The sequence below is a fragment of the Schistocerca cancellata genome, chromosome 4, assembly GCF_023864275.1.
Source record: "Schistocerca cancellata isolate TAMUIC-IGC-003103 chromosome 4, iqSchCanc2.1, whole genome shotgun sequence".
NCBI lineage: Eukaryota > Metazoa > Arthropoda > Insecta > Orthoptera > Acrididae > Schistocerca > Schistocerca cancellata.
This window is the reverse complement of record NC_064629.1, coordinates 370,559,303-370,574,949: the sequence shown is the minus strand read 5'-3', so window position 1 is coordinate 370,574,949 and position 15,647 is coordinate 370,559,303. Positions and strand designations below refer to the sequence as shown.

Sequence of the window (15,647 nt, the reverse complement as noted above, 5' to 3'; positions counted from 1 at the left end):
AAGGAACTTAAATGAACAAAATTCAGTTACATCAAGAAATAAGTTAAGAGAGGTTGAATAGCCTTACAAGAGCTGTATTTTAAGTAATAGTAACTTTAACAATTTTTAAGTAACTTTCTTGAAATATTAAATGGAACTTTTTCACTTAGAGTGACAGGCAACAAAACAAGTAGTAAGATTAAATGGGTAATTCAGGATATAAAAATTTCTAGTGCCAGGAAGAGGAAACTCCACAATGAACTGAAATATAATAAAAACAGATCTGTTACTGAGTATGTTTGTCATTATAAAGCTATATTTTAAAAAGTTGTGAAGCCAGCCAAACAACTGGCAAACAGTAAGTTCACTGTACAACATAATAGTAAAACAAAAACGGTGTGGTCAGTTGTCAAATCAGAGTTAGGTGTTAGAGTTAGTAGTAATGAAATATCTAGGATTACAGTAGAAGATAGCTTTATTGTAAACCCAGCTCAAATGTCAGAGTGTTTAAATGAATTCCTCATAACTGTGGCGAAGTCAGATGTTGATGTAGCAGAGTATCAGAGTAAAGTAAATCCCTTTGAACTCCACCAAGAAGCTGAGTATCTTACGGATTTTAAAAATGTCACAGTACAGGATGTAGAAAATGTTATATTATCATTAAAAAATAAAAGCCCTGCTGGGTGGGCTGGGATACCCACTAAAATTATTAAAACGGTGTGTGACATAATAGCACCTCCCCTAACTAAAATATTCAACCAGTCTTTTGAACATGGATGCTTTCCCAAAGTTCTAAAGTATGCCGAAGTCAGACCTCTGTTCAAGAAAGGGTCAAAGGGAGACATGGGAAACTTCGCCCTATTTCTATTCTTCCAGTCCCAGTAAAAGTGTTAGAGAAACTAGCTGCAAACCAGTTCAAAAATTTTATTGTAGAAGTGATATTATTATAAGTAACCAATTTGGATTTCAACCAGGAAAAAACACTCTGGATGCAGTGAACAACTTTATTGAAAAGATATGCAAATGACTGGATCAGAGGAGTAAAGTTGCAGGTATCTTCTGCGCTCTCACAAAAGCATTTGACTCTATGAACTATGACTTGCTTATCTACAAATTAGAGAAATACAGGATTAAGGATAATGCTCTAAACTGACTCACATCATACTTCCACAACAGAAAACAAAGGGGACTTATAACATCGGATGCAGTGAATTATTATTCTAAATGGAATACAGTATCACAGGTTGTACGTCAAGGCTCCAGTTTGGGGCCAATCCTCTTCTTATTCTACATAAATATAAATATAAATATAAATTCCCCATCAGTTCTATTTGCAGATGATACTTCTGTTTTAATTGAAGATGCTGATGCAGAAAAAATTTGAGCTTCATTGTTGGCACAATGGATATCTTAGAAAACTGGTTCCAGTTAAATGGGTTGAAACTGAACATTGCAAGAACCCATTTCATAAATTTCAAAACCAAATGTGTGGAACTTAAAATACAACATAGGAATCAACTTATGAAAGAAGTTGACATTTATTTATTTATTTATTTATTGTCTTTTTTTGCATATAGTCACCAAATGGTGTCTTTTGCAAACGTCATAACATTTTTATACAATTTTTGTACAAACAGTAGGAATTTGCAATTCACATTTACAAGAAGCCACTTCAGGGTGACACACTTAGCAATATATGGTACAGTACTTCATAATTCAACATACAGTTGTTACATAGTATAGGTATCTGAATTTACAGCATGTTGTTCCAAAAATAATATTATTACAATCACCTCAGAATAGTACATCATATAGATAGAAGAGTTAGGCATACATTTAAGAATAGCTACACTTTAATATCAGTATTCATCCAGTGAGTACAAACATTTTAGAGTTAAGAATGATTTTAATTCCCTTTTGAATACTTTACCTCTGTGGCATCTTACAGCACTTGGCAGTTTGTTCAATTCCTGGGACTAAATGTGAACAAGAACTTAAGCTGGAATACGCATATTGACTTCCTATCAAATAAAATATGCAGTTTTGCATTAGCAATGCAAATACTAGCAAATTCCACTGAGCTGAGTACACAAAAAATTGCTTGTTGTAGATATTTTGAATGTGTTATAAGATACAGTATAATTTTCTAGGGAAGTCAAGTAGTGTACCTCAAATACTGAAACTGCAAAAGAAAATTATCAGATACATGTGCACTACACAGCAAACAGAGTCTTGTCAACCATTATTTTGGAACTAAAAGTCCTAACTGTTCTCGCCATATACATTTAGAATCATTCTAATGACACGTATAATAGAAGAAATACAAATAATTTTATGCTACCCACACATCAGTTGAAATTATGTGCATGGAGTACACAGTATTTTGGGATGACAACATATAACAAGTTAAGGGCCAAAAAATATTTAATATGGAGCCAGAAATTTTAAAAATGTGGCTACAGCAGATTCTGTGGGAGAAATGCTACTATCCAATAAAAGAATTCATAGAGGATGAAATGATAATTTGAGCAAGGGGTAGTTAAGTGTTAGGTGTTATTGTATGTATATATAACAAAATTGTGTTATTATTATTATGCTGTTTGTTAACATCAGCTGTCTGTGTTTATGGAGAAATGTTACTACAATTTTGATGTGTCTCCTGTATTTGAATAAAATGATTTAAATTATGTACATTATGAGATGATAAACCACAGTATACAGTTCAGGCTATGGCAGTTGACTTTGAGTGTAAATAAATGTAACATATTGCGCATACAGAGGAAAAGAAATCCACCACTGCACTACTACACTGTTGATGGAAAATTGCTGGAAACAGTATCTACCATAAAATATCTAGGAGTGACCTTAAATGAAATGATCACATAAAACAAAGAGTAGGAAAAGCAGATACAAGACTTAGATTCATAGGGAGAATCTTAAGGAAGTGTAACTCATCCTTGAAGGAAGTAGCATACAAGGTGCTTGTTCAACTGATTCTTGATTATTGTTCATCTACCTGGGAGCCTTATCAAATAGGAGTGATAGAAGATAGAGAGAAGATCCAACAAAAGGGGTGTGTTTTGTCACAGGATCATTTAATTGACATGAGAATGATACAGAGATGCTCAACAAACTACAGTGGCAGACGTTACAGGAGAGGCAAGAGGTTTACTATTGAAATTTTGAGAGAACACTCTCTGGGAAGAGTTAGAAAAGATACTACTTCCTTCCATACACATCTCATGAAATGACCATGATGAAAAAATTCAAGAAATTAGCACTAATACAGAAGCTTACTGACAATCATTCTTTGCATGTACAATTTGCAGTTGGAACAGATAAGTAGGTATCAGTCAGTGGTATCAGAAGTCCCTCCACTACACATGCTCATGCTCATGGAATATGGTGTAGATGTAGATGCTGTTGTTAGTTAGCATGTGTGTGCAGGTTGAAGGTAATCTAGCAACAATATGTTGGAAAAAACGTTACTATCAATGAAATTTCCAGGTTTTCATTAGTTGTTAAGGTATTCTATGTACCTGTATTTTTACAAATGTTGTTATTTAAAAACTTTTGTATTTTTGCATCACATTGATGAGACTTACACTACCCCTCTTGGTTCTTATGATGATAAGGTGGTGTGTGTGCCCAACAGCACACCTCATGGTGGGCAAAGTTAAAATATCATAACATATGTTTAAAGTGTTTCCTCTTAAAACAAACCACCACAGAGGCAATTTAGTACTGTCTATGAATGAGATCAATATAAGAAAATCTATCCTAAGTAGTTCAGCATGATTTCTATCCAAAATTTTAGTCTCCAGACTTTTTGTAACAGATTGAATTCTTTGTCACAATACACTTCTATAGTAGGTCTATTTTGTTCAGCATTAGAAGCAGAATTTTATTGTCTGTCATGTACAGATAAAAGTCATTAATTTTCACCACAGGAGAGTTGTCAAAATTTGCAGATGTGTTCTTAAACTACTACAGCTGAAGGAAACGTTGGTTGTAGTACACACATAAAAAAAAGTTTTGCATCACCTCGGTTCCATGAGTTCTGGAACGTGTACAGAAAATTAGAATAGAGATCAATACAAACATCATTTCTGCCCTTTTTATTGCTCATGAAAACCACACATTGCATGTTGTACCACCATACAGCGAGACCTTCAGAGGTGGTGGTCCAGATTGCTGTACACACTGGTACCTCTGATACCAAGTAGCACGTCCTCTTGCATTGATGCATGCCTGTTTTCATCATGGCATACTATCCACTAGTTCATCAAGGCACTGTTGGTGCAGGTTGTCCCACTCCTCAATGGCGATTCGGCGTAGATCCCTCAGAGTGGTTAGTGGGACACATCGTCCATAAACAGCCCCTTTCAGTCTATCCCAGGTATGTTCATTAGGGTTCATGTCAGGAGAACATGCTGGCCACTCTAGTTGAGTGATGTTGTTATCCTGAAGGAAGTCATTCACAAGATGTATGTGATGGGGGCACGAATTGTCATCCATGAAGATGAATGCCTCACCAATATGCTGCCGATATGGTTGCACTATCAGTCGGAGGATGGGATTCACATATCATACAGCCGTTATTGTGCCTTCCATGACCACCAGTGGCATACATCGGCCCCACACAATGCCATCCAAAAACAGCAGGGAACCTCCACCTTGCTGCACTCACTGGACAGTGTGTCTAAGGCGTTAAGCCTGACTGGGTTGCCTCCAAACACATCTTCAACGATTGTCTGGTTGAAGGCATATACAACACTCATTGGTGAAGAGAACGTGATGCCAGTCCTGAGTGGTCCATTTGGCATGTTGTTAGGCCCATCTATACCGCAATCCATGTCCGCCCCAGTAGCTGAGTGGTCAGCGTGACGGATTGCCGTCCTCCGGGCCCGGGTTCGATTCCCGGCTGGGTCGGAGATTTTCTCCGCTCAGGGACTGGGTGTTGTGTTGTGTTCATCATCATTTCATCCCCATCCGGCGTGCAGGTTGCCCAATGTGGCGCCGAATGTAATTAGACCTGCGCCAAGGCGGCCGGACCTGCCCCGCGAGGGGCCTCCCGGCCAATGACGCCAAACGCTCATTTCCATTTCCATACCGCAATCCATGGTGTCGTGGTTGCAAAGATGGACCTCGCCATGGATGTCAGGCAGCCTATTATGCACAGTTTGAGTTGTAACATGACGTCCTGTGGCTGTGCAAAAAGCATTATTCAGCATGGTGGCACTGCTGTCAAGGCTCCTCCGAGCCATAATCCATAGGTAGCAGTCATCCACTGCAGTAGTAGCCCTTGGGCAGCCTGAGCCAGGCACGTCATTGACAGTTCCTGTCTCTCAATATCTCCTCCATGTCCGAACAACATCACTTTTGTTCACTTCGACATGTCTGGACACTTCCTTTGTTGAGAGCCCTTCTTGGCACAAAGTCAAAGTAACAATGCAGACATGATCGAACCGCAGTATTGACCATCTAGGCATGGTTGAACTACAGACAACACAAGCCGTGTACCTCCTTCCTGGTGGAATGAGTGGAACTGATCAGTTGTCAGACCCCCCTCTGTCTAATAGGTGCTGCTCATGCATGGTTGTTTACATCTTTGGGCAGGTTTAGTGACATCTCTGAACAGTCAAAGGGACTGTGTCTGTGATACAATATCCACCGTCAATGTCTATCTTCAGGAGTTCTGAGAACTGGGGTGATACAAAACTTTTTTTGATATGTGTATAATAAGAAAATGGTGATTCACTGTGTAAAATTGAAGAGTATTTTATTGCACTTATAATATTACATTGCCACCCTGAAGGAATATTTTTTTCTCCAAAAATCGTAGGTTTTCATGTATGAAGCATGTTATTTAAACATGCACAGGGAAGGAGTACTTGATATCTTATAATCTCTGAATAACAAATGATACGAGTCTGTTGGTTTTGCATCACATGTTTTTCAAGTTATTCTTCTATGTAATTAGTGTTTGTGAGATATACTCAATCACTCACTTCTGCATCAACATCCTCTCTGTCATACTTCCAGATGTAAATCATGGGATCTGTGGCAACTGTGCTGCTTACATCACCAGTGCCTTTCCTGATATGTAACGAAGTAGTTATCTCCTAATGTAGTGTAGATGGATGCCACTGTAAGGGAATGGCTGAAGCTGCAAGATCCAAATACCACCCACAGGACTCCTTTCCTCCCTCGCCCCCCCCCCCCCCCCCCCACTTTTCCAAATGCAAGAGATCCCAAATAAACCCCTGCCAAACCATCTTCAATCCTGGAACCCCATAGAGGCTGCAGTCACTAACAAAACTTCCAGATTAAAGAAGACTGGCAATGAAAATGGAATGCAGTATCAATACATGAACATGGTATCATAGACCCAATGGTTGCTCCATTAGGATTGAATATGAAGATGTGCACCTGGACCAGCTTGAACTGAATTAGAACTAGCCATACAAAATGCAGTGCCGTGTTGTAACAGTGGGGACTATACAACAGCTGCATCTGTGGCTGTGGAGTTGGTGGCCACAATTGTCTATATTCACAGTCTTACTGTTCTGGTCATAATCATAAACTGTCATTCAGTAGGCTGCCAAGTCGTATTTTACCTACTTTCATGTTGTTCTTTTCTTTAACATGGAACAGTAATACCACCTTTAGTCTTCTATGGCATGATATCAGTTTATCATAATCTGTTCACCATTTAAGCCATGTATGTCCATGAAGATCTCAGTAGTACTGTGAGAATACAGCATACAACCCATCTAGACTTAATGATTTACCTTTTTCAGCTTTGTAGGCAGAATCTGTAATATGTCAGCCTCAATGGTTCTCAGTATCAATCTTTTCACAGACATTTTTGCATAGATACTCATTTATGACTTGCTTGTGGTATTAGTTACTATAATACTTATGTGTAGTTAAGATATCAGTCTAGTTCATCAGTTTATTTCCCTCTTCATCATTTACTTCCTCCACAGACACCAAGTTGTGATGCTGTACCATTAAAAACGTAGATCTAAGGTTTTCTCTGTGGGTACATATCAGCACTGTGAGTGTTCTTAATTCCTTCCATATGCGTACATAAAACAGTTGTTATTTTATTCATATCTCATGACACTATATAACTTCATATTTGTAGTAGTACTGGCAGCTTGCTTATGGCGATGGTCTACACTTGACCTCTCTAGATCATCTTCTTCTAGAATGTCTAAACTGGCAAGTAACAAAGCTGTGGTCAAACATACTTCAAAAGTGCCAAAGTTATCTACACTGGCAGGAACCAGTCTTTTATCATCTATTTCTTATATGCATGGGGAATTCCTATGTACAAAACACCATGGTGCATGCAAGACCTATTCTCTTCTTGTGGCTCTACCACATACATCACCTTAACAGGTTCTTTCATGTCCACACTCACTCAAAGCATTTTCTGTGTGCCTTGTGGCATGTAATCATGTGAACTGAGTCTTCATGATTTCTCTTATAGTTTAATTGGTTTGTCATATATGATAGACAAACCTTGCAGCTGTTTATCGCTGGTGACAGTTTCCCTACATGGAATAATGTTCCCTAAGTTCCAACATGTGTCACCAAAGATCAGTTTTAGCCTGATGACTAACCAGACAATTCAACCCAAGGAGCCATTATTCATTTGGAATCGTTCTGCCCCAACCTGAAAACACAGTCATATTGCCTCCAGTGACTCTACATCACTATTACTTATGCCATGCAGCTTATAACATGGTGGGTTCAACTGCTCCTCAAACTCATCATGTATACATGTGCCCCTGGGTCCAAAAAAATGTACACTTATTACCATTCACAAAGCCACCTAAGACAGACTCAGACTCTGCATTTCTTCTCGCAGCATCAAAATTTAATGGGAGTGCCATCTGTTGGACATGGAGTCCCTCTTGGTGTTCAACGGGTGACTATTCTGCCCTTGTCCATTACTCCTTCTGTTACTAAAATCTCAGTGTTGGTGCTCACCCAAGACACACGTTTCACATCATGGTTGGTGACACTGTCTTTGGATGTTTTCTGAATGTTCACATGTATAACATTTTAAGTCTACGGAGAAAGCACTTCTTTTTTCCTGCACTCATGTTGTGATATCTATCTCCTAAAGTTCTGTAGCCATCCTAATGGCAGTAGCCAAATCTTTCAGTGTTTCTGCCCATACCCATCTGTACATGTTGTGTGGCAGTCTCTTATAAAGGCACTCGGCACCCTATGCTCCACTTCTCGGAGAATAATTTTGTTTGATCATTCTCCACTAGCTCATATGTGTTTGCATTGATCTTTCTGTTTCTGTTGACAAAACTGTCTACTGTCTTGTTCTGCTTCTGTACACACCAGTCGGCTGCTCTCAAAAAAGCCTCATACTGTTCTGTTCCTTATAGCTTTGCAAAAGACCTTCCCTTAGCTCCTCAAATGTAAGTGCATTCCTCAACCCTTCACCGTACCTAACAAGTGCTTTTGCTTCCCCTATCAAATGTAACTTACTCATCTATTCTACTATATAAAGGCAAGCTGTTGTTTAACATTGTTACCAAAAATCTCTAAAAGTACTGGAACAATTTGCTTGAAATTGATACATGATACTGTAATGAATGTTCAGACAGACATAGGCTATACATTTTTAATATATGTGATATGCATATTTATATATGTAATATATAAAAGGGGAATGTTGTTACCAAAAATCTTGAAATATTCTTGACCAATTTAATTAAAATTTGTATGTGATACTCTACTGAACATTTGGACAGACGTATGCTACATATTCTTTTAATATATAATATGTAAGCATATATTTAATATAGATAGGGGAAATATTGTTAGCAAAAATTTTGAAAACTCTTTGACTGATTTACTTCAGATTTTTGCATGATGCACTAATAAAGGTTCAGATGGACATAGGCTATATATGTTATATTATGATCAGATTTTTTGTTAAAACCAAGTTCAAGAAAGAAAATGGTGTGCTGTGCTGTGAAAATGTGTGTTTTTTTATTTCTTGCAATCAGTTTCAACTACGATACTAAGGCATGTAAACCATTAGACAAATTGTTTTTCACACATTCTTTCTCCTTACATATAATTGCAAACAAAATTAGTAACACAAAAATGTGCTGTTTTGTTTCCTTCATTGCTGTAAGTTTTATAGAAAACAGGAAAAGTGTATTTATGGCTTGCCAGCTTATGATTAGCATAATACTACACAATCTGAATTGCCAGGATTTTGTAATCCTGCTCTTTTGCAGATTTAAACTATGCAAAATACTGTCATTGAAGCTACTATCCTCTCAGATCCTGCAGCTGGAGAGGTCTCTCTCACTCCCTGTATCCCATTCATTATAAGCGACTTCAATCACAAATGAAGGTTTAGTTTGCAGTAACAATACACAAGCCTCAAGGTGAGAGAGAGGGATAAGAGAATATGTGGAGATGGGGGAAGGGAGAGGAAATGGACATAGAAACAGAGGAGGAGGAGATGGACAGAGAGATAGGAGAGGAGGTTATTCACAGAGAGAGGAGGAGGAGCAGGAGGAGGAGGAAAGAGGAGATGGGCACTTGAGGGGGGGGGGGGGGGGTTACTTTGAGAGTGTGTATCCAGTTTTCATATATATTTATTTAGCAATTGTCAAGGATTGCCAGGTTTGCTAGTTTGTAATAATTTCATGTCTGTCTAGAATCCCAGTCTAGCAACTGCCATCAAGTCTATAAACAATACATCCTTTGTTGGTTTACCAGAAAGTAGGTAACCAAACTTGTGACAGCTGCACCTAAGGAAGGAATAGTTAACTAGATGAGACTCCATGTTCCCTCATAGCAGCTAGCTGCCTATGCATTTCCAAGTTATCTGTTTTCAACTGCACTTCTTGGTTTATAAAAGACTTAATCGCTTCCCATTTGGAAACCCCCTTGGTCTCAAACTCCAACATTGTGAAACCCCTGTCCATCAAATCACATCATATGCAAACAAAATACAATAACCCAACACATCTGAAGCATCAAAACACACAGAGACAACAATACAGTATAGATAATCTGAAATAGTTATTCTAAACTATACATCTAATCATGCACCACCTTGACTCCCTATATTGCCTAGCAAGATGGTCATAAGAATGACGTGTTATTCTGTTTAGATATACATAACAAATTATAAATTTATGTTTCTGTTTACCAATAAAAGATGTCATAGAATCATTGAAATTTGCTGAAACCTGCTGCAATTTTATCACAATATGTCATATTGTACTTGTCATTTTGTACTGGCTACTGTTAATATTCAGTAGTTATTATTAACATATAAAATCGTTTTCATCAATCATTCAATATTCTTCTCCGCTGTAAAATATTACAGAAGAAATATGTCGGTGTAATGAAACAGCACTACCTCGTTATGCACACTGAATACATTCATATCAAAGTACTGAAATATTTTATAGATTACAATTGGAAACAGAACAGCTTAGTTACTATAGCTCTAGCAATGAAAGATGATCACTCAGTTACTGAAAAATAATGTAAAATTGACAGAGATGCTGCAAACGCAGTGAGTATGCTTACATTTAAAATTGCATATAAGTTGAGTAATAATAAAGGGCAGTTTAGAACAATGTGTACATTTGTTCCCTCATTTAACTGATTATTCAAGATTGTGTGACCAGACTTCAAACTTATGCATTCCAGCACTGTGTTAAGCAGTTTTTTCAGTTATGATGAGTTCGTTTATGGTGTTTGTATTTTTTCATTATGTTTTGGTATCCTTATCTCTCCTCTTGTTGGTTTTCAATTTTCAAATTACCACATTGCCTTCCTTCAGTGTTACCAATTGAGGTGTTGCAGCAGTGAAGACACTGCTCACTCTGGAGGAGTGGGGTTCAGACTTCTGTCTTGTTGTCCAGATTTTGGTTTCCTGTGATATTCCTTAATCAGTTAAGGCAAGTGCTGGGACGTTTTCTTTGAAACGGGCACATTCAGTTCTTTTTTCTGTACTTGTCTGTTCTGTCTCAAATGACCTCATTATTAGTTGGTCATTAAACCCTAATTTACCTTCTTTTCCTTCTTGCTATTCCACTGTTGCATTTACATACCTGTGTTTCCTTTCTACCCAAAAAATTGGCATGCACATTTCCATCCATGTATACATAAATACACATACACATGATGAGGATGATGATGTTGGTTTGTGTTGCGCTCAACATCATGGTCAGCAGCACTCATACAAGTTCCCAGTCTTTCCATTCCAAGTCTCCCCTCTTCCCAAATGATAATGAGGACAACACAAACACCAGATGGAGGAAATCCTCAATCTGGCCAGGAATCGACCTGGGACCCAGTGATCCATAGGCAGCAACACTAGTGACTATACCATGAGCTGTGGACATATACACATGTATTACTGTGCATTTGAATACTTTAGTTGCATCCTACACAAAGCACACTGCAAATGAATGTTCTCTTTACATTACTGTCTATGTTTCCCCTAACAGTCTTCTTTTGTCTTGCTGATTTGTACCTTTAACTCTCATATTGGAATACCCCCGTTTCCCTCACACCTTTAAAACAAAATGCTAGCAACTTACTAGGTCATGCAAAGCTGTTGCATAAGTGTAGTGGTTTTCTTATCCTTCTGTTATCTCTAAACAGCTTTTGCTTCATACTAGATCAAGCGTATCATTCCTTATTTCATCACCTATCCTGTTTGGAAGTTTCCCTCTTGATTTTTGGTTTATTTGAATTGATTACTACTAATTTTCCCCTCATTAATCACTGTTTACTTTGGACACTTCACACTAGCCAGAAAAAGATTTGTTGCCTGTGTGATTATTAAAAATTCTATATCTTCAGGAAAACTTCAGTGACACCTAATATTCTCAGTTGTTTTGTTCATTAAATTGTGATGTATCTCCAGATATTTCTTTTCGAAAGACACAGATGAATTCAAAGTTTAGAAAGCTGTGTACTTCAGTGAATTTGCTTTATCTGTTACTTGAAAGTTAATTTTCGAAGTGTTTGATGAGATTTCCATAATTATAATATTCAACTATTTACTTCTTATGACTAATGTTGTTGTTATCATTATTCCATTGCTGAAATGGAGAAATTTTTGATTTCTCAGGGGTGTACAGTGTGACACAGAACATGGAACATAATGCATTTTGAATCTGCCTGAGGTTGAAATGTGGTATGTCATCAAAAGATTCATTTCTTGCAAAGAAGGTTTCATTAGTAGATAAAGGGATGGGACAGATTAGAGGCAGTCATATGAATTTGATAAATTATAAATGATTGGCCATTTTTCCAGAGAACAATAAGAGCACTTTCATAGATGACTGAACGGGAGAAAAGAAACCTGATGTGAACTTGGAAATGATGCAGTAATAGAAATTAAAAATTAAATTTAATTAAGCATATAAAAGTTTCATATTAGAATAAAAATCAAACCTAGGTTCCCATTTACTGCCACAGACATGCCACCTCTTACATTATTTCCCTCAGTTTATTACTTCTGCAAACTGATACATAGCATATTGTGACAGGTAACTTGTTGATGGAAAGACCTTTTTGTTTCAAAGCTGAACATATTTTGTCTTTTAACATTTAAAGAAATTTCTAATGTTTTGATCTTTGCATGTAGCCTTTATCTTGTAAGAAATTTCAAGCACAGTTGGAAATACAAAAGCAATATTTTACATTAATTGTAGCTGTATTTTATAAGCTGATATTACTGTATAGTTATTTTATAATATATGAAATTTGCAAGGGGGTATTTCAGCCTTTTGCTGCAAAAAAGGGGGTTTACTTTTAAATCTAGTGAAAATCCAAGATGCAGTAATCACTTTTTGAATGTAATTTAAATATATCTGCATTTTAGGTCTGTATTTGTCTTATTCTGTCTTTCATTTCAAGGATACATTCTCACAACTGCATGAGTAAGGTCTGTAGAGAGAGGAATTTCAATTTGAGTTTTGTGTTTGTGTTAAAGTTTCCATCCTGCATTACAGTAGCTGTATCATTTGGTAAACACTATTTAATTGTTTTAATTTACATTTGGTCTTAGTACCTTGCAACAGATAATTAGGACTTTGGTATTCTTGTATGCTTTATACTGGATCACAGTGCATGCACCCATATGCAATCAATAGTGAGTATCCCTGGATAATATGTTGTACAGAGTGTGATAGAACTGCTTGGGTCAGACAAATGAGGAAATAAATGTCCAGGTGAATACTGTTTACTGTTAAATCACTTTTGCTGATTTCCCTCAGTTCTCTATAATATACAAATAAAATTGTCAATTTTTGCCTTTGAATTTTTCAAAGTGAAATTTTAGAACAACTGTACCATTTCCAGAATGAGATTTTCACTCTGCAGCGGAGTGTGCGCAGATATGAAACTTCCTGGCAGATTAAAACATGCCCCAGGCTGTGGCTAAGCCATGTCTCCGCAATATCCTTTCTTTCAGGAGTGCTAGTTCTGCAAGGTTCGCAGGAGAGCTTCTGTAAAGTTTGGAAGGTAGGAGATGAGGTACTGTCAGAAAGTAAAGCTGTGAGTACCGGGCGTGAGTCGTGCTTCGGTAGCTCAGTTGGTAGAGCACTTTCCCGCGAAAGGCAAAGGTCCCGAGTTCGAGTCTCGGCCAGGCACACCGTTTTAATCTGCCAGGAAGTTTCAACTGTACCATTTATCAAAGTATGTCAGAAATTACACTTAATCTACTCATATGATCAGTAAACAATAAACCCTCAAAATTGAATTACTGTCCACAACAATGTATGAAAATAGTCCTCTGTAAATAGCTCAAGTACTTTATCCTGCTATAAAGAACACTTACGACCATCAGTGTTTAGTGTCAGTTTTTAATTTTGTGGATTTTTATAGTTTGTAAAGATTCATTATGCAGTAAACATACACTCTGATGGACTTTAATTATAGCTTAAAATTTATTGCATTACATAGTGGGTGGGAGAAATTTTTATTGCAAATGAGTGTTGAAGTAGAAACTTGATAGATATGTGAAATAAGCAATACATAGTACTGCAGAGTGTAAGTGTCAAGAACTTTTGAATCGGTTAGCTGTCAGTTTGAACAATGAATGATATTGTAAGACAACTGCTGGTAGAGCCTTAAACAATCATTGGAAAGAAGTTGGAATATCACAATGCAAAGACAATAAAAATTTTAACTTTTACTACTCAGTGTTGCCAGCCCAATTCTGATATCTCCTCTTGGTCATAATAATTTAGTCTAAATTTGTGGAAATGACAATAATTGTGCTTACAACAGGTAAATGGGAGACCCTAACAAAAAAAAAACTAATTAGAAAGTATTGTCAAAGGTTAAATAACAGATAATATAAAGGGTTACCAAATGAAAATGAGACAGGTGAAAAATGATAAGTAAACTATTTATGATTTCAAAAGTAATCAGTATAATTGTTAATACATTTATTCCACTGTGGGACAAGACCATCAATGCCTTAATAGAAAAAAATGTTTGTTTTGTCTATAGAACCGTGGTTGTGCCCAGGCGTGTACCACTTCATCTGAAACTAATCAGTGGCCACAAATGTTTTTCTTCTGGGCTCCAAAAATATGGAAGAGATCAGGACTGTATGGAGGATGTGTAAGGGCTTCCTACTGAAACTTCTATAGTGCAGTTGAAAACACATAGGCAACATGTGGGTGGGCATTATCTTTCAATAGAATGATGTTCTCCATCAACGTTTCTGGGCATTTGGAGCTTATGTCACTCTTCATTTTTACAAAGTGTCCACATATCGCTGTGGATTAATTGTGGCACTGTGTTCCAGGAACTGAATGAGCAGTGGGCCCTTGCAGTCAAAGAAAAAGGTCATCAAGACATCCACAGCACTGGCGTGCCTATTGTTTCAACTGAACTGCAGACATTTCGCTGAGAAACCCTTACATGTTCTTCATTCAGTCCAGATCTCACCCCATGTGACTTCCATATTTTTTGACACCTGAAGAAAGGCATTGGAAAACAAAACATCGGTTTGCTTGGAGGGAGGAGGGGGAGGGGGGGGGGAGAAAGGAGGTGCATGCCAAGGTATTACCATAGTTCCAGTTCTGTAGATAACAACTACAAACATTTTCCAAGACAGCATTGCCCATCTTGTCTCACAATGAGATAAATGTGTTAACAGTTAAGGGAATTACTTTTTAAATTATAAACAGTTTACTTACTTTTTTCCATCTGTCTTAATTTTCATTTGACTGTCACTTATGCATTATTTTCCTACCACCGTAAACTGGAATTAACTTTTTCTCAACTTGAGTGATTTTTCCATAGTGTAATGTTCATTGAAGTCAGTTTTGCTTGATGCAGTCACTGTGATAAGACATTTGCAAGTCTGTTGTGATGTTCTAAATAAAAACATAATGATTAAAAAAACAGAAGTATTATATTTATTGGCTAGATCTGATCCTTACTTACAGGTTCTGCTTGGTATCCAAATAGTTATTAATCATCTTACTGAGACTGCTAGTTCCAAAACTATGTTAAAAATTACTTTACTGCATATTTTCTTAGTCATGTAGGTCTACTGAATCAGTAAGTTAGTGAATCGTTAATAAAAGATGAAGAGAGTCTAAACTGGTTTGTTAAAATGTTATAAACAG

General features: G+C 37.1%; 1 protein-coding gene across 1 annotated transcript in view; it reads left to right on the top strand.

Moving 5' to 3' along the window:
* Positions 1-15,647, top strand: part of LOC126184206 (voltage-dependent calcium channel type A subunit alpha-1-like) — a 508,450-nt gene that overhangs the window by 69,052 nt on the left and 423,751 nt on the right. The window lies entirely within an intron of this gene.